Source organism: Orycteropus afer, unplaced genomic scaffold, assembly GCF_000298275.1.
Source record: "Orycteropus afer afer isolate SDZICR_OR568_19922 unplaced genomic scaffold, OryAfe1.0 scaffold00216, whole genome shotgun sequence".
Classification (NCBI taxonomy): domain Eukaryota; kingdom Metazoa; phylum Chordata; class Mammalia; order Tubulidentata; family Orycteropodidae; genus Orycteropus; species Orycteropus afer.
The window spans coordinates 3,694,959-3,715,036 of record NW_006921803.1 but is presented as its reverse complement, the minus strand read 5'-3'; positions in this window follow the sequence as shown (position 1 = coordinate 3,715,036).

The following is a 20,078-nucleotide window of genomic DNA, read 5'->3' as shown; positions in this document are numbered from 1 at the left end:
TTGTAAATTTTGGTCAATGACATGAGACAAAGTATATGTGAACTGCTGTATGAAAAGTGAATTTACTCTGTAAATCTTCACCCAAATCCTAATCATAAAAAAAAAAAAGAATTTGTGTTCTGCTCTCTTGCTATTACTCTTGTTGGTGGTGTTTCTGTTGAGTTTACGCACATATCTAGGAAATAGAAAATGCATATAAATATATACATATATACAAATATGCATAGTTTTATGCATCTTTTGTCCTTACTAATAGGTGCAGTTTATCAAACCGTAGGTATGAGTTTACATTAAGGCATTTATATATTCACTGGCATGATCTATAAGTGCAGTATGAATCAGATGAGGCAAATCAATAAGGGCTTATTTATTTTCCATTTTATCAAGCAGAACATCCTGGTAACCAATTTTCTGTACGTCTGTGCTGCTGTGGTATTTCTGTATATCCTTAGCAGATACGCCATTTGGCATTAATTCTCAAGGGCAATGACTTTGGAGTCAGAGTTTTTGGGTTCAAATCCCAGCTCCACATCTTACTAGCTCTTTGATCTTGAACATGTTTTCAAACCTCACTTTTCTCCTCTGTTAAAAGGAGATACAGATAAATACAATGTGAACCACATGATGCTATTGTGAGAATAAAATTACATCACAAAAGCATGGTTAATGTTCAAAAAACAGTCACTGCTAGTATGATTTTTATTAATAACTATCCCAAGGTAGGATAAGATCCCAAAAGATATTCAAATACATAAAGAATGTACAGTTTCAATATTTACAGGAGTTTATGACAGAAATTTTTCCAGATCAAAAATTCTATTAACTGTTGTTTAATTCAAATTATTAACCTTTTTTTCTCTTTTATTTTCCTTGTAAACTACATGGGATAACCATGGGTGAGAATACGCTTGATGGCAAGTAACAACAACACACACACATCAATAAAATATAAAAATGTGTATTTCAGGTTATATAAAGGATCTTGACTGACCAGATTTAGTACATGCTACCTCTGCACTAGCCAGCATAACTGAAGAACTAAACTCCACAGCCCCAATCAAGCCTGTAGGTAATCTAAAATAGTAGAAAAACAACATCAATTCTAATACTGATTTAGGAATAAGGCTAGCCAAATGCTATGCTGGCTTCTCCCAGGAAATCAACAGGTAACAAGAGACATTTATTTTCTGTCATCTCTAGTCCTCACCCTTTACCTACAGGGCAAAGGAAGTGAACCAGATTTAGTGCTTTTCAAAGAGTTGTTCCTGAAATATTTGTTCAGGATTTAGCTGGGAACTAGCTTTATAAAATGCAGATTCTTGGCCTCTACTCCACACCTATTGAGCCTGAATCTTGGAAAAAAGAGAGGAGGCAGAAGGAAATAACTTTTTCCGCAAGGATCTCAGATTATGCCTATGTCCCTGTTAACCTTTGAGAACATCTTGGACAGATTTTTTTGTCATTGAGTGGATTCAAATTCACAGTGACCCGTATGTGCAGAGGATAACTATTCCATAAGGCTTTGAAGCCTGTAAACTTTCAGAAGCAGATTACCAGGCCTGTCTTCTGAAGCCAACCTTTTCTCTAGAAGTTGAGCCTTTACTGTTTGTGGAACACACGGAGGATTTATTCTAGTTTCAATCCTCAATAAAGCATGACAAACAATTGCTATTATATTTGAGGTATGTCCTTAAATCAGTGACTTCCCACATGGGTTAATATGAAAATTGGCACTGACCTGAAATATATAAAACTTCCTTTCTATGTTAAAACTCTTGATATCTTCTTATTTTCTAACTAAGGTTTTTGGACCACCACATTTTTAATATCCACAAAAAAGCATAGCCTTAATGGACTGTGAAATCATGAGCCAATCACAAAGGCAACACAAAATTCAATCATAAACACCTGCAACTCATTACAAATTTAGCAGCACAAGTGCCAGAGGCTGTAATGGGCCTCAAATAGTCTGTGCAACTCTGCCAATATGCACCTATAATTTGGACTTGACATTTACAAAAAAGACAACATTTACAGAAAGAAAAGGGCAAAGAGTTTTGCCAAATTGTCCCACTATTTCAACTCCTGCCCCCCACCCACCTCCTGCGCCTCTGCCAAGGCACTATAGGAAAAAAAAAAAAAAAATCAATTCTAAATACAGGTGCTATTTTGTATTTTTTCTGGAATGTTTATGAAACCAAATTAATTGATGAAGAATTTAAATCAATACTCACTAAGGGGTTTGTAGGTATTTAATTTTCTCCCAGAAAGTCACATTCTCTGTAAGTGTCTTTCAAGTAAAAAATAGGGACAAAAGAGAGAAGGGAGGGGTGGAAAAAATGACTTTATAATAATGGTTTTATTTTTAGATATTCTTGCTATTTTGATTTGAGGATTAGGTGTAGTCCATAAACGTATACTTGAAATCTTACAAAGAAAAAATGTCACACTTACAAATATGGGTCACTGTGGCTGTCATTGTGTGGAGTGGAAAGAACACTGAACTTAGATATCTGGAGACTTAAATTGTTGTCCCGGATTTGTCACTAATTGAGTAACCTGGGAAAAGTTGTTTAATTTCCTGGGATTGTTCCCTACATTTAAACTTCCGAAGATTGAAGACTCTAACTTCTGTAAAAGGACTCCTCAAAAGCTATGACCTGTAGACAAGTAATTTTTCCCTCCATGCTTCCTTCAATATTCATTCTCTTGTGTACTTTTCACAGCATAACCCTGCCGGGACACAGACTCTGTCATTAGTAACTGACCCTGTAGTGTGCCTAATGTTCTCTGAAGAAACTCCACTTTTTACTTCTTACTGGAGTGTATTCTGGTAGTTTTCGTTTGCCCTTTCTACCAGCACATTTTGGAAATTGCCCCCTTCAATACCATTTGATGTAAATGGAGAAAAAAAAACTAATTTTAATATTTGAAATATAATTGGAAAAGTAGTCTGTTAATAACCAAATCACAAATTAACTATTTTAGGATTACTCTTGGCTCCATAACCTACCATTTATAAGCATTATTGAAAGTTTTGTAAGGAACTGCCATTTTTTCCCTACAAATGTATGATTTCACTCTCATTTCCTTTCTTTAAATTTCCCTAATATTTTTTTGTGTCATTTCTCCAAATCATACTTCAACTAAAGAACAAATATGCTTAAAATCAACATAAAACAGGTTCCCTAAGTTATCCTTTTATTTCCCAAGCATGCTGCTAAAAGCAAGAAGCACTGGCCATCTATGATTGAGGGGCCTCATTTTCATATTTTTAGGTGATAAGACAAGTGTGAAAGAGCCCTAGTGGAGCAATGGTTAAACCCTCAGCTTGTAACTAAAAGGTTGGTGGTCTGAACCCCCATAGTGACTCCAGAAGAGAAAGACCTAGCAATCTGCTCCTGTAAAAATTACAGCCTAGGAAACCCTATGGGGGCGATTCCACTCTGTCACATGGGGTCGCTATGAGTTGGGACCAACTTATTGGCATCCAATGACAACAAGAGTAGAGTAGATCACCATGACAAATCAAACATCTCTATCTCGGCTAGAAAATTCACAAAAGGAATTTCCATAGATGTTGCAAGGGTGATCCTTCTTTACCACAGGCAGTTTGGAAAGTTTATTTATCTCTTTGAGAAGGAAAATACATGCAACACCCAAGTTTCAGGTGGGAGCACTGCAGCCGGATATGAAAGGAAGAAAGGTAAAAAGAAAGAGGTAGAGAGGGCCAAAGATGACTAGAGGCTACATATAAATTGGGTCTGTTATATTAAAAGAGAAATATTACAAAGAAAGAATATTCACAACACGTATTAAAGTGTAACAGCATTTTATAAAACAATGTATTTTAATGATAAAAAATATGTATATATATGTGTGTAAAGAAATGACTAGAAGGATATGTTCAATATATTTATAATGGTTATTTCTAGGTGTCAGGTTATGAGTGTTTTCTAATTCATTTTAGTGTTTATTTATACAATTCCAATAATACAAAAGATTAATAAATGTTACCTGAGCAAACTGACAAACTCTGGAAAATCTGCTAACTTCTATAGTGATTTATAACCTTCTAACTCAGGTCACCATAAGTGAAACGATTTCTCAGTTCCAATGAACTCTCAACCTCACAATGCTTTTGTGAGTTCTCCTGGAGGGTAAATTATGAGATTGTTCCTAACCTTGTCAGGTTCTGGTGACATAATGCCTACTATAATATAATAGGAGCAATTCATAAAATATTCCTTCATCTGAACCAGTTTCAAGTTCTGTGGCTTTGCAGCTGCCATTGTTCTTGTGCCACACAGCACATTTAGTACAAGGGATTCCTTAAGGGACACAACAGATAGTTGAAAGCTGATTTGACTTGCTAATGCTCCACTGTTACTCTGGCATTGAGGTGGCATTAGAAAGATGCAAAGCAGATGTTTGATAAAAGTGATTCGTGGTCATGTTGATGCACTGCAAATGATTTGAAGATAAGACATATGATATAAATTCAGTGTAAATCTTTGGGACTTCTGGGTGGGTCCTGAGGCAGATAGAAATTTTAGGCTGGCGAACAATTTTTTTTTTTTTAACTTTTTATTGTGATTTAGGCACAATTTTACAAAGCAATTGTTTTACGTTGAACAGTTCATACACATTTTGTTTTATTACACTGATTACATTCCCCACAACTTACTGCTTTCCTCCCACCTCCTCCCTGTGGTTACCCCTTCCTTGTGTCCTTACAGTACGCATTCTTGCCTGCCTAGCTTTCTCCCTGTTCAAATGCTACCTTTCTGATCACTCATGGTTTACTGTTCTAGGGAGCGTTATGTCCCTGGTGTAGTTGTTCAGCTCGTAGGTCTGTCTATTGTTTAGCTGAGAGTTGAGCCACAGGAGAGAGTACAATTCCAGGCTCAAAGAGTGACTCAGGGCCATAGTCTCGGGGGTTTTAATAGTCTCTATCTAGTCAATAATCCTAGTCTTTTTTTATGGGCAAACAACTCTTTTAAGAAGACTCATCAAGGTATTCTTGGAAAATAAAATGACAGAGCACCCTGCAGTCAGACCTCGCAGGTAACAAGCATAGTAGGCAATACTCAGTACTCACTATACCTTAGAGGTGTATTCAGTATGGCTCCGCTTCAGCAGTGCATGAAAGTAGGGGAACCACTTTCCATCAAACAAGGCACTCAACAGTTTGCTACTGGAGGTTGTACTTCAGTTGCCCAGGGAGCACTCTGCTCAGCGCAAGGTATGGGTTCAGGTGTGGGAGTCACAAAAAGGCAGGGCAGAACTCATGACATGTACTGTTTCAGGCATCAGTCTTCATATCTTCTGGGCACTTCATCTTGTAGCTGATGACCCCTATCTGTGACATCCAAACTTGCCTCCAGTGGCTACTAGAACAATACATGCTATTTTAAATACTCAGGTATGGTAGTTGCCATGATCTAACAAAGATCAGCAAACTATAGGTTAACCAAGTGGTCTTTTGCTGTGTTCTTAACTCAACTCAATTATGAGAATGAAAAGCAAAGGAAGAAAGAAGACTTAAGATATTTGGTAGTAAAGTTAAAATCATTAAATATACAGACAGTATCTTTGCCCACTCAGCTGCTTCTTTGATGAACAGTTTAATCTATAGATAGTGTGAAATTCAGTTCACTTAGTACTTCCTTTAGGATCTCTGATGGTGTAGTGCCTAAGGAACTTGACTGCTAACCAGAAGGCTGGCAGTTCAAACCCACCAGCCACTCCTTGGAAGGAAGGTTGGGCAATCTACTTCTGTAGTGATACTGCCTCAGAAACCCAAGGAGGGATTGCTATGAATCAGATCTGACTTGACAGCAGTAAGAGTACTTCTTTTGCTGCTGAGCAAAACCTAGTACACAATTTTCTAAGATCTGCTTAGATGCATCTTCAGTCACATGCTACTCTGGCTGGCAGCTTATCCCATCATAGGGCTAAGAGACCTTAAAGAGTGTTTATTTCACATCCTGCTAATTAGGCCTGCATATTTGACCTTATTAATCTCTTCAGAGGAATCTTAACAGAAGTATTGCTTTTGTTAAAACACTGTTATAGTCTTTGAGCAAGGGCTGGGATGGGAGGCAAGATTGAAGCTGAAGATAAGGTTTTCAGGAGGTGCAAATATTCCTAACAATTTACATAATCTTAGAAAAGTTTTTCATTTTCTTCATCCAAAACTTAGATACAGTATTCGACCACCAAAGAGTATCATGTACACAAGGGACAGGAAGCAAAGGAAGAAGCCAAAGCATACCATCAAGATCATTTTTATATTCTGCTGTAAACAGTGCTCAAATTGGCAGAGCCCTCACTGGAGAATCATTGAATGGTTGGTTGACTTTCTCTGTAAGAATATAAGCACTCATCAACATATTTAATTATATGGTCAATATGTATTTGTCTTAAAAAATTCAAATTCTATTACTATTTGGTTTATTAGCTTCTATGTATAATATGATTTTATTTTCTTGTTCAGACTCCTTATTTTGGAGAGCCATGAGGACAACAGTTATAGTGTTTTATCTTTATATGAGAATTATATTTTCATAAATGGTAACCAGATTGCTAGTAATTTTTTTTTTTTTAATGAGTGAGAAAAGGATAAGGGAAATATCCAGAAATCTCAAATTCTTCTAGAGTTTTATTCACTTTCTTCCTTTCTCCTACTTCACAGTATCTTTTAAACCTGAAAAAGGGGAAGGAAGATAATATGCTGGACCCAAATGCTTTGTTTTCATTCTTTACAGAAGTAGAAGTATAGGATTGTGATTGAAAATCTGTGTTCAAAAACTGAGATATCATCTCACCCCAGTAATAATATAGCAAAGATCAACAAGGCAGAAGACAACAAATGCTGGCGAGAGTGTGGAGGGATTAGAACTCTCATACACTGATGGTTTGACTGCAAAGTGATATAACCACTATGGAAAATGGTGTGGCACTTCATTAAAAAGTTGAAAATAGAAACACCATTTAATCCAACAATCCCACTACAAGGTACATAACCTAAAGTAATGAGAGCTGGGACATGGAATAGACATAAGCACCACCATGTTCATTACAGCACCATTTACAATAGCAAAGAAATAGAAACAACCTAAGTGCCCATCAAGGAGCTCTGGTAGCATAGTGGCTAAAGCACTTGACTGCTAACCAGAAGGCTGGCGGTTCAAACCCACCAGCCACTCCTCGGAAGGAAGGTTGAGCAATCCTACTTCCGTAGTGATACTGCCTCGGAAACCCAAGGAGGGGTCGCTATGAGTCGGGGCCGACTCGACGGCACATAACAACAACAACAACAACAACAAGTGCCCATCAATAGATGAATGGATAAACAAACTGTAGCACATCCTCACAATGGAATACTATGCAACCTTAATGAATAATGAAGAATCTGTGAAACACCTTATGATACTTATAAGTCTGAATGAAAGAAGTAAATCAGAAAAGGACAAATTTTTTATGAGTCTACTTTAATTAAAGTCGAGGAAAGGTTTATTCATGGAAAGAAACATTTTTGGATACTTATCAGGGATAGGAGAGAAGGAGAAGGAGAAGGAAAATTACTAATTAGATAGTGACATGTATTAATTTGACTGAAGGGAAAAGCAATATACAAAAAGTGGGTGACTAGGAAAATATCATGAAGGAAAAGAAAGATATGGAGGTACACAAGAGTTACAGAAAATAAAGGTAAATACTATTACATACAGGAGTTCTAGTGGTGTAGTGCCTAAGGCATTTGAATGCACACCAGAAGGCTGGCAATTCAAACCCATCAGTGACTCCTCAGAAGGAAGGTTGGGCAATCTACTTCTGTAGTGATACCATCTCAGAAACTCAAGGAGGGTCGCTATGAGTCGGGTCTGAATCGATGGCACGTAACAACAACAACAAAAACTTTTACATACAACATCTTGCATTATCAGTAATAACAAACATTAATCTACAAGTGGATACACAGGTAGACAGGCAAGATGATCAGGTACGGGTGGGTGAATAAGACTATATCAAGGACCATACAGGTTTGGCAGATGTTATTTCTACATATGTATTTGTATATTGTGTAAATATATCCACATATATAGTAGAGCAACCAGAGGGCAAAGTTATGGAAACTTCTTAGCCATAACCACACACATTGAGGGAATGAGTTGCTGGGCCTAGGGGCTCAAGATGATAGTTATGGGGAACATTAAGATCGGTTGGCATTACATAGACCATAGAGACAATGTTCCACGTTCTAATTTGGTGAGCAATGACTGAGTTCTTAATAGCTTGCCAGCAGCCATCTAGGGTGCATCTATTAATTTCTTCTTGCCCAAAGCAAAGAAGAGTGAAGAAAATCAAAAACACAGAGAAATAATTAGTTCAAAGGACTAGTGGACTATGTGAACTTCAGCCTGCTTGACCCTGAAACCAGAAGAACTAAATGGTGTTCAGCTATCACAGCCAACCACTCTGAAAGGGATCATAATAGGAGATCGTAGATAGAGTGAGAGGAAAATGTGGAACAAAACTCAAAATAATAATAATAACAATAATAAATAGACCAGCTATACTGGACTGATAGCAATGGTGGAACCCTTGAGACTATGACCCTCAGATATCCTTCAATGCTGAACTCACTGACACAGCTTCACTTTCAGATGACCAATAGACGTGCCTATAAGGTGAAGTATACTACCAGGGAGGTATGCCTTAGAACAATCAACCATATTGTTCAAAAGGGCACCATTTGCCCAGAGATAAATGTCAGAAGGCAGGAATGGATAGGAAAAGAGGACAAACAGAAATGGAGGAAGTAGGAAGAGTGCTACTACATTGTCAGGCCTGCATTCAATGTTATTAAACAAAATATGTATGAGTAATTGAATGGAAAACCAATTTGCTCTATAAATTTTCACTCAAATCACAATAAAAATAAAATTAAAAAAGTTAGTAAAGCCAGCATTCAAATTCCAGCCTCCCTGTATAACTCTAAGGAGCTCTGGTGGTTCAGTGCCTAAGGCATTTGACTACTAACCAGGAGGTTGGTGGTTCAAAACCACCACTCACTCTGCAGAAGGAAGATGGAGCAATATACTTCAGTAAATATTTACTGCTTTGGAAATCCAGTGGGGGTTGCTACGAGTAAGAATTACCTTGATGGCAGTGGGTTTCTGGGTATATAACTCTAGATACATTGTTGTTGTTAGTAGTGGCCCTAGAATCACTCTTAATCATGGTGGTCTTTTGTATAACAGGATGACACCTGCATGATCATTGCTATAGTTGAGTCCATTTTTGTGGCTAACATGTTACTTAACCTCAAGTTCTTTCCTTTTTGGTACAAATGATTAAAGTGTTGAGCTAATAACAGAAGGGTTGGCTGTTCAAATCCACCTAGAAGGGCCTCTGAAGACAGGTCAGGCAATCTGCTTCTGAAAGGTCACAGCCATGAAAACTCTGTGGAGGCAGTTCTACTCTGAAACACATGGGATCACTGTGAGTCAGAATCAGTTCAATGGCAATTAGTACCAGTAAGACATACACCAAACTTCAGAGTACTGTCTGATGATGAAGTGGTAAACAAATTACCAGGCTTATGGTGACTACACAGTAAACTGGACCTTACTATTGTCTACAAAAGGAGCCCTGTTGGCACATTGGTTAAAGCACTTGGCTGCTACTAAAAGGTTGGTAGTTCAAATCCACCAGCTGCTCCATAGGAAAAAGATGTGGTACTCTGTTTCCATAAAGATTTATAGCTTTGGAAACCATATGAGGCAATCGTATTCTGTATTATAGGGTCACTATTACTCAGGATTGACTCAGTGACAATGAGTTTGATTTTTTAGTTTATTATATACAAAAATTTCCTATGCCATAGATTTTATTATTCCCAACCTACTATGGAAAACTAAAGGCTCAAAAAATTAAATAACATGTCTTAGTTCACATAGTGGGGAAATCCAATCCACTTTTTTTATCTTTTTTTTTTTTTTTTTCACTCCAAGCTTTATTTTACCTCTTCATGCAACTGTAGATAAATTAGTAGGTTTTTTTTTTTTTTTTCCAATTTTTAAATCCCAATATTCTGAGTCATCAAGCTCTTGAAGGGAATTACAAAGAAACACAATAAACAAATAAAGATCTCCAAAACCTACTGGCTACTCTTTTTCCTTAATATTAATAGTTTATGAAATCAAATCAGAATGGCCTGCTTCTGCCTATTTGTCTTGAAATCTGTCTAATCACAGGCAGTCATGCTCCAACAGGAAATATCCATGATGCTTCTTTGCAACTGAATTTGTTTATTTGTTTGTCTTTTTCTCCCCTACAAGGCCGACATTAACATTTTCTTTCATTTCTGGGGGAAAAAAATGCAAATGCTAAGAGGAAGCAAAGCACTTAATCCAATCTAGTAGGTCTCATATGTCTATGAGACATATGGTGTATGGAGTAATTTAATCCAGTCCACCGTGGAATCTGAAAATTGCTTCTTCCATCCCCTGCTGTACCAGAATCTGAATGCAAGAAGAACCATCTCAAAAACAAGAGCTCCTGAGCACTGTTTGTAAGGGGCAAAGCTGCAGAGGTGTGTAACAGTGGGGGTTCATGAATTCAATTTACTCATATTCAGAGCAGTGAAAGAGAAAGAACAGCAGTTGCACTCACTCTTACAGAGCTCTGACTTATATTTAAAAGAAAGGAATTCAACATCTTCTGACTCATTCAGAGAGTATACTGAGCCAGGTCTGACCCATGGAGCAGAAGGAGAATTTTGGAGATTCAGACAGCTCCCATTGATAAACTAATCCCTTATGGAAGCCAAATTGCCATTGTCCCTTTGTTGATAATCATGCTGCTTTCTGCAAATACTCTCCCCAACACACGCACACACACACACACACACACACTTGAAGAGCTGTTAATTTATGAGATTTCTGGATTCTTTAGGAACATATTATCTATAACCTTGCCTGAAATTTCTTTTTAAAGTATTTTGGATGTTCTTCTTGAGTTCATGTGATTAAAGTACTTAATGATGCCTCTTTGCAAAAACTAAAGGCTCTTGATTTTGAGGAGTTATACTTCCTGTAATAGTTTCATTAATTAATTTCCTTATAATGCCTATTCCAATTTATTTTTATTTTATTACTTTATCTTTCTTGGGTTTCTTAGTTGGCTTCTATTACCCATAGGGCTGGAGCATGTCCAAGCATTAACATCACAATTACATTCATTTAATCCAATAGCCAAGAAATGCAATTCTTCACGAAGTATAGGACATCTTCAAGAAACACAATTTGGTAGAAATGTTTTAAGGATTAGAATAGTTTCCTTTTTTTTTTTTACCAGCAGTATAGTGGTGTTGTAACCTAGAAGACGGCAGTGCACACAGAAGATGATCTACAGGCCTCCTTTAACCGCAAGCCACCACTAGATTTAGAGTTGGAGAATCTGCTGCCTGGCCTCAGACATTGCTCTGAGTACAGGCTTTTGTATAGGTTTTTAGAAGCCTGTTAATACCTTATATATTTTTTTAAAAAATTAAGTCAACAAAAATGAGGAGAAGGAAAAGAACTAAAACTGAAATCAAAGTGAAACAAATGAACCCAACTCTATTTCCAAGGAATAGCATAACCACACTGAAGAAGAGAATGGGGAATAAAGGGGGGGGAGGGGGGGGCTAATCCAAGTAATTTATGATCACAGTTTCAGAGTATATTCTCTCAGTTTGAAGGGATGTGAGGATAGTGATTATGGCAAGCAAATCCTGGATCATGTTTAATAGGTTTATTTGCTATAGGGTGTATCTGAAGCAATTCTGAAACTATTCTAAATGAATTATAGAATGGTGCATAAAAGTAAATATGTTGATGCTGCTAAGAGAGGTAAGGTTCTCCTTGTGAAAGTTGTTATTAGCTGTTGTCTGACTCATGGTGATCCCATGAACAACAGAACAAAGCACTGTCCATTCCTACACCATCCCCATGATAGGTTGCAGGCAGGATTGTTCTGAACCATAGGGTTTTCATTGGCCTTTCTTCCTAGACCATCTTAGTCTGGGAACTCTGCTGACACCTAGAACATTCAAGGCTCCACTAACAGGCAGGTGTTGTCTGCATATGAGGTATGTTGGCTGGAATCAAATCCCAGTCTCCTTCATGGAAAAGGAAAATTCCACCACTGAACTACCACTGCCCACCTCTATAAAAGTGGAGAGTTGCAAATAGGTAGTAAAATGAGAGAAAGAAATATATATATAAGATATCAACTGGAGTTGGAGATACTGGTGTGGATTCATGATTTTTTAAATATGTCTATATGTGTGTATGTATGTGCATATGTATGTATATATTTATGTATGAGTTTATTGAAAAGGTCTGGAATGAAAAATATCTCAACAGCTACAAATATACTTAATGTCCCGATCTTGTCATTTGCCACAAACAAAGTCTTTAGAGAAATGACTGATCTTGCAGGAAAAGTACAAGAACCTGGAACATTAACATCTTTGTATAAGATAAAGTAAAGAAGTACTTTAAAAAAATACAAAGAAACATGAGGTTAACAAGTTTTTTAACATAAAGATATAAAAGTTAGGTTGAAGAAGCTCTTCCAACCCAAATCTGGGACAATTGCATGTCAAAACAAATAAGGACATAATGGATTATAAACCACTGGGGGTTGGAGAAGGAATGAGTCGCTGAAATTGGTGTAAGTTCTTAATGATTTATACAAATGAATAAATGGATAAACAAAGAAACAAAAGGTGAAGAGGAGACCAAGTGAATGCAAGCAGAGTGCTAGAAATAGAAATTCATTATTCTACAACCATCATTGTAAAGATTGGTTTGGGTAACAATCATCAATGGATGCTAAGTTCAGGAGGAGAACTTTGATGAGGATCAGGATATTAGCACATTAATCAGAAGTGTCCTCATAAATTACGTAACTATTTGCAAGAAGAAAACATAGTAACTATACAGTACAGAAACCTGACAACACTTGGATTGAGTTATCAAAATTAACATCAAAGATGAGAGGAAGATGAACTTGTGTTTTGGACGTGATGCCCTAAAGGACTCACTGTTATTTATATGATATTCCAGCTTAGAATGCATCGCCTGATGACACATCAGGCAAACCCCAAATGAGAAACAACCTACTAAAAATATTTTTATATGGACTAACTAACTAAGTAACTAAGTCATTGCCATCGAGTCAGGTCCGACTCATAGCAACCCCTCCTTGGGTTTCTGAGGCGGTATCACTACAGAAGTAGATTGCCCAACCTTCCTTCTGAGGAGTGGCTGGTGAGTTTGAACCACCAGCCTTCTGGTTAGAAGTCAAATGCCTTAGGCACTATACCACCAGAGCTCCTTTTATGGGGACTATATTCTTTTAAAATATTATTGTCATAAAAGACAAACAAAACCTGAGTATTTCAAATAAAAGGAGACTAAAGAGCTGCGATGAAAGAATTGGTGAAGAAAAAGGCTCCGGGAATTGATGGCATACCGATTGAGATATTTCAACAAACAGATGCCCCATTGGAGGCACTCACTCAGTTATGCCAACAGATTTGGAGGACAGCTACCTGGCCAACTGACTGGAAGAGATCCATATTTGTGCCCATTCCAAAGAAAGGTGATCCCACAGAATGTAGAAATTATAGAACAATATCATTAATATCACATGCAAGTAAGATCTTACTGAAGATAATTCAGAAACGTTTGCAGCAGTATATTGATAGAGAACTTCCAGAGGTTCAAGCCGGATTCAGAAGAGGATGTGGAACAAGGGATATCATAGCTGTTGTCAGATGGATCTTGGCTCAAGGCGAAGAATACCAGAAAGATGTTTACTTGTGTTTTATTGACTATGCAAAGGCATTTGATTGTGTGAATCATGACAAATTATGGATAACATTGAGAAGAATGGGAATCCCTGAGCACTTGATTGTACTCATGAGGAATCTGTACCTTGACCAGGAGGCTGTTGTTCAAACAGAACAAGGGGACACTACATGGTTTAAAATCAAGAAGGGAGTGCGTCAGGGTTGTATTCTTTCTTCACACTTATTCAATCTATATGCTGAGCAAATAATCCGAGAAGCTGGACTATATGAAGAAAAACGTGGTATCAGGTTTGGAGGAAGAATCATTAACAACCTGAGATATGCAGATGATACAACTTTGCTTGCTGAAAGTGAGGATGACTTAAGGCACCTACTGATGAAGGTTGAAGAATACAGTCTGCAGTATGGATTACATCTCAACATAAAGAAAACAAAAATCCTCACAACTGGACCAATGAGCAGCATCACAATAAATGGAGAGAAGATTGAAGTTGTCAAGGAATTCACGTTGCTTGGTTCTACAATCGATGCCAACGGAAGCAGCAGTCAGGACATTAGACGACGTGTAGCATTGGGGAAGTCAACTGCGAAGGAACTGTTTCAAGTGCTGAGGAGCAAGGATATCTCCTTGAGGACTAAGGTGCGCCTGACACAAGCCATGATATTTCCAATCGCCTGGTATGCATGTGAGAGCTGGACAATGAATAGGGAAGACCGAAGAAGAGTTGATGCTTTTGAGTTGTGGTGCTGGCGAAGAATGCTGAAAGTACCATGGACTGCTAAAAGAACTAACAGATCTGTCCTGGAGGAAGTGCAGCCAGAATGCTCCTTGGAAGCGTGAATGGCCAGACTCGTCTCACCTATTTTGGTCATGTTGTCAGAAGGGACCATTTCCTGGAGAAGGTTGTCATGCTTGGTAGGGTGGAGGGTCGACGAAAGAGGGGGAGGCCTTCAGAGAGATGGATTGATACAGTGGCTGTGATTATGGGCTCGATTATGTGATTATGTGATAGCATGGATTGTGGGGCTGGCGCGGGATTGGGCAGTGTTTCGTTCTGCTGTGCATGGGGTCGCTATGAGTCGGAAACGACTCGTCAGCACTTAACAACAACAACAAAAGAGACATAACAACTAAAATTAATACATTATCTTAGATTGAAATTTGTGCTAGAGGAAAGCATACTTTAACAGATGTTACTGGATCAATTAACCAAATTGGAATATAAATAATAAATTAGATAAAGTCATGGGACCACTGTTAAGTTTTTTTGCAGTTGGTAACTGTACTATGGGTACGTAAGGGAATATGCTTACATGCTTACTCTGAGGAAATATACACTCACATACTTAAAAGTAAAGGACCACAATGTAGACAATTTACTTTTAATGGTTAAGAAAAAAATTATATACATGCCCTCTGCCATCAAGTAAATTCTGAGTCAGAGTGACCCCCATTGTTTTTCCAAGGCTGTAAATCTTCCCAAAAGTAGATTGCCTTATCTTCCTCCCATGGAACAGCTGGTGGATTTGAACCGACGACCCTCTGGTTAGCAGCCAAATGTCTTACCAACTAAACACCAGAGCTCCTTACCAAATATACGTACAGATATACATGTAATATACAGGTAGTCCCCAACTTAGTCACGTCCCCAACATATTCAAGTTAGGACAAATTGCACTTCCAACTGTCTTTTTCAACAATCTATTTCATTAGTAATATGTACTACATACAATGTTGCAGCACATAATTTACTGATGTTATCATTCACAGATGTTCATTTGCAGATGTGTATGTGTATGTCTCCAACACCTAAAGACAAATAAAGATCATATTTATAAAGCTACTGATAACAAAAGACAATAATGATGAAAAAAAAAGAGATATTTGACTTATGTCAGAACTGACTTACAATGGACTGGTCAGAAGGGGACCTCATTGTAAGCTGGGATTACATGTACATACAAATGCATGGCTAGATAGATGGAAGGATGGATGGATGGATGGATGGATAGAGAGATTTGTTTTTGTTCTTGTATACAGTTAGCTCTGACTCGCGGTGACCCCATGTACAACATAGGAAACAAAGCTCAGTCCTGCACCATCTTCAGATCATTGGTATGTGGGAGCCCATTTTTGTGACCATTGTGTATTTTGAGTGCCTTTCAATCAGGGTGGGGGAAGTCATCTTTCAGCACTATATTAGACAACACTCTGTTGCCATCCATAGCATTTTTTACTAATTTTCAGAAGTATATCTTTCTAGCTGGTCTTTGTTTAGAAGCTTTGCTGAAACCTGCCCACCATGGGTAACACTCAAACCAAAACCAAACTCACTGCCATCAAGTCAATTCCAACTCATAGCAATCCCTGTTGGATTTTCAAGGCTGTAAACCTTTATGGAAGCAGATTGCCTCATCTTTCTTCTTCAGAGCAGATGGTGGGTTTGAACCACTGATCTTTTTGGTTAGCAGCCAAATGCCTTAACCATTACACCACCAGAGCTCCTTATGAGTGATACTGCTGGTATATGCAATACTAATGGCATAACTTCCAGTGTCATAGCAACACACAGGAGACCATAATACAACACACTAACAGATGAGTGATTGAAAGAGAAAGGGAGGAAGAGAAAGAGAGAGAGAGAGATGGAAGGTATCAAGCAAAGAGAAGATATATTAACCATCAGGACAAAGTGGGTAGAGATTATTTTGTGTAATACTTGTAACCTTTCTGTGAATTTTAAATTAAAATTATAAATACAAAATTAAAATAAGTATAATAGTAAAGGCAACCAACACAGATAAAGTTCCATCCTAGTGGGAAAAGGAATTGGAGGTATGTATGTAGAACTGAGTGAACATCTGAGAGGAATTTTTTTTTTTCTTTTATCCTGGGGACATAATGAGAGGTACAGAATGAATAAGAATTCCTTATGGTTCACAAAAAATAGATATAGAAAAAAAAATTCAATAGTTTTTTTTACACGGTAGAAAAAAAAGATATTATTCCTCAACAAGTGTTTGACTGAAACACAATATGTTAAAAATACTTAGCTAAGTTCATAACTAAGCAATTAACTTATGGTTGATCATGGGAATTACTATGCTGCATCTCTAACCTAGCTTTTCTGAACAACTGGGAGATACTCTTAGGGAAAAAAAGTGATTGTCAAGTTTGGGAAATGGTGCATAGCAGAGTCTGTCTCAGAAATTCACAATAGATAAAAGTATGTTATAGGCTTTAAGAATTTAGGAAGCGCTACATGATGTTATTCAGCTCCGTGTGTACCATACATTTAATAAGGAGTCAATGTGGCAGTGTCATGGATGGGCATATTGAAGTGGACACTGAGATGGAGTTTGAGGTCCTAGAGAAAACAGGGAGGAGGGGGAGAAACTAGGATTGAGCTCCAGGAACTCTGCCCATCAAAATGGCTTTGCTCATCTTGGGGCCTTTATACCATACCCTTCCTCAGTTACCAAGGGAGTCAACTTGCTGGCTTTCTACAGCTAAAGCGTTCCCTGAAGGAGCTGAGAGCTGGAAGTGATCTACTGGCAATATTTCTGCAGCTGAGTAGCAACTCTGGGCTTGAAGAGGACATATCTCCATGTTGTATTAGGTTGGTTACACTGGTTTCTATCCTGCATAATACACTTTAAAAAATGATACACTAAAATTATAACAAGTTATCTCTCAAACCATGAATTATTTTGATTGCCAGAGGAAGAACACTAAAGAATCTTACTACTATTCTCAAATTTAATTTTCCTTGTATTTTTTCTGTGTCTGTCCCTCATGGTAGGTTCCTGGTAATAGAAAATAAAGTATTTGAGGACTCTGTGTGGCATGGTATTTGCATATCAAAGAAATAGTTAACGTCTTTTATGATGACACCCTCTACTTTCTCAATGCCTTCCTTTAAGTAAAGCCTCACAAGGTTAACATCATGAACTCCATGTTGTTAGATATATTACACTTTAACATATCCATTATGTTCACAGTTCTATGTACTTAAACTCTCCAATACTAACTAACAGTTTGTGAAGGCATGAGTGAACTCAACTTCTCTTTTTTTCTCTAAGAGAATCAGGTCAGTCAATTTATCTGAAAATATTTTTCAAATTGCAAAACACTGTAAAATGCAAGGGATTTTTGTGATTACTATTATTACTATCAATCTAATCAAACCTGGCACTAGTATTATTACATAAGATGGATTAACAAACCAAAACCAAACTCACTGCTGTCGAGTTGGATCGACTCATGGAGACCCCTCCTTGGGTTTCTGAGGCAGTATCACTATGGAAGTAGATTGCCCAACCTTCCTTCCGAGGACTGGCTAGTGAGTTTGAACCATCAGTCTTCTGGTTAGCAGTGAAATGCCTTAGGCCCTATGTCACCAGAGCTCCCAAGATGGATTACAAACATGAAGAAATACATAGAAGAGTTCAATGTCCATTTATGTATGCATTTATTCACTCAACAAATACTATTATTTTGCATCTATGATGGATCAGGCACTGTTGCAAGTTTTTGGTACTCGTACCAAAGAATAAGTACATTATTGCAGCAAAAGATTAAAGCAGGATCAGCAGTGAACAGTTTAATAAGATGTGTATGTAATTTGTTGTTGTTGGAAGGGCTGTGACTTCAGGCACACCCACCTATTAATTAAAGCTGATTATTAGTATTACAAATCTGTGCCAGAGTACATGCAAGGGAAGGCAAATTCCCTGTTGTTAAATATTTACCATTTGGGTCCTGCTCTCTCATTCCTATCAGGGCAAAATAGCAGCTCCTTTGAAAAAAAACTTGACAGCCAATTCACCAAGTCTGCCTCCCCTCTAAGAAAATGAAGACCAAAACACATGGTATATCCTAGAATTGTGCTACCAAGATAGGGAAAAAAAAGTACAAAAGAGCCCTGCTTGATCTTAGTGAGGAAGTGTTTTCCTCAATCTGTAGCAGTCACAGTAGAAAGGAAATGGGGAGCAGATGGTAGTGAAAGGAAGAAAGGAGGGTTATATCCTTTTTTTTTTTAAATCATTATTAGAGCTCTGTTATAAACTTCCCAAGACTCTTAAATATATGAATCACATATTTCCCCCATATAATATGTTCTATCTATCCTGACACTGTTATACAACACAGAATAGATTAATAAGGTGTTTAGTATATTTCAAACCCCTTATGTTATCATCTTCTGTGGCTGCAAAGTGGTGGATAGAAGAAAAGGAGAAAAAATAGGAAAAGAGACAGGAGAAAGAATAAATTTGGTATATTCCATTTCACTGACTGTCAGGAGATTTTATAAATTATTAGGGAAAGGTATTTAGACAGAATTTAAACAAGATGAATTATTTAATAAACAGATGCCAAGTGGAAATGCATAATTTATTGCTAATATGCATAAACTGATTTAAGGATTGCAAGGTTTTTCCTTGTTTGCTACACTAAAATATCCCCACACATAACCCTGTGTACATCTGAAGGAAAAGTATAGATATAATCACACTCATTCACTCAGTGTTCAATTTATTTCAGCAATGATTTATACAATATATGCATTTTCATATTTTTTGAGGGGTATAGAATTAAAGAAATAAAAAAATTAAAGAAGAAAAATATACAAACACCAAAAACTGTTTCCAGACTCATGTCTTTCACCAAATATCTTAACATACTCACCTTGCCCAGCCTAGCTAGATTTTGGTCACATCTCCATAATTCAGGGGCCTAGATTGGTATTCCTGTTTCTCAACTCTGTAACTTTTTCAATATGTAATTCAAAAGTGCTTTACTTTTCTTATCTCCTCAGCTGATAAGCTAATTAATTTACTGAATTTCACAGGACATGATAAAAATATATATATAAACACTTATGTGGTGATAATGATTTGTTTGTTGTTGTTGTTAGGTGCCGTCCGTCGAGTGGTGTCCAACTCACAGCGACCCCATGCACAGCAAAACAAAACACTGCCCGATCCCGCACCAGCTCCACGATCCCTGCTATACTTGAGCCCATCATCGCAGCCACTCTGTCAATCGATCTCGTTGAAGGCCTCCCCCTCTTTCGTCGAGGCTCCACCTTACCAAGCATGACAACCTTTTCCAGGGAATGGTCCCTTCTGACAACATGACCAAAATAGGTGAGACGAAGTCTGGCCATTCTTGCTTCCAAGGAGCATTCTGGCTGCACTTCCT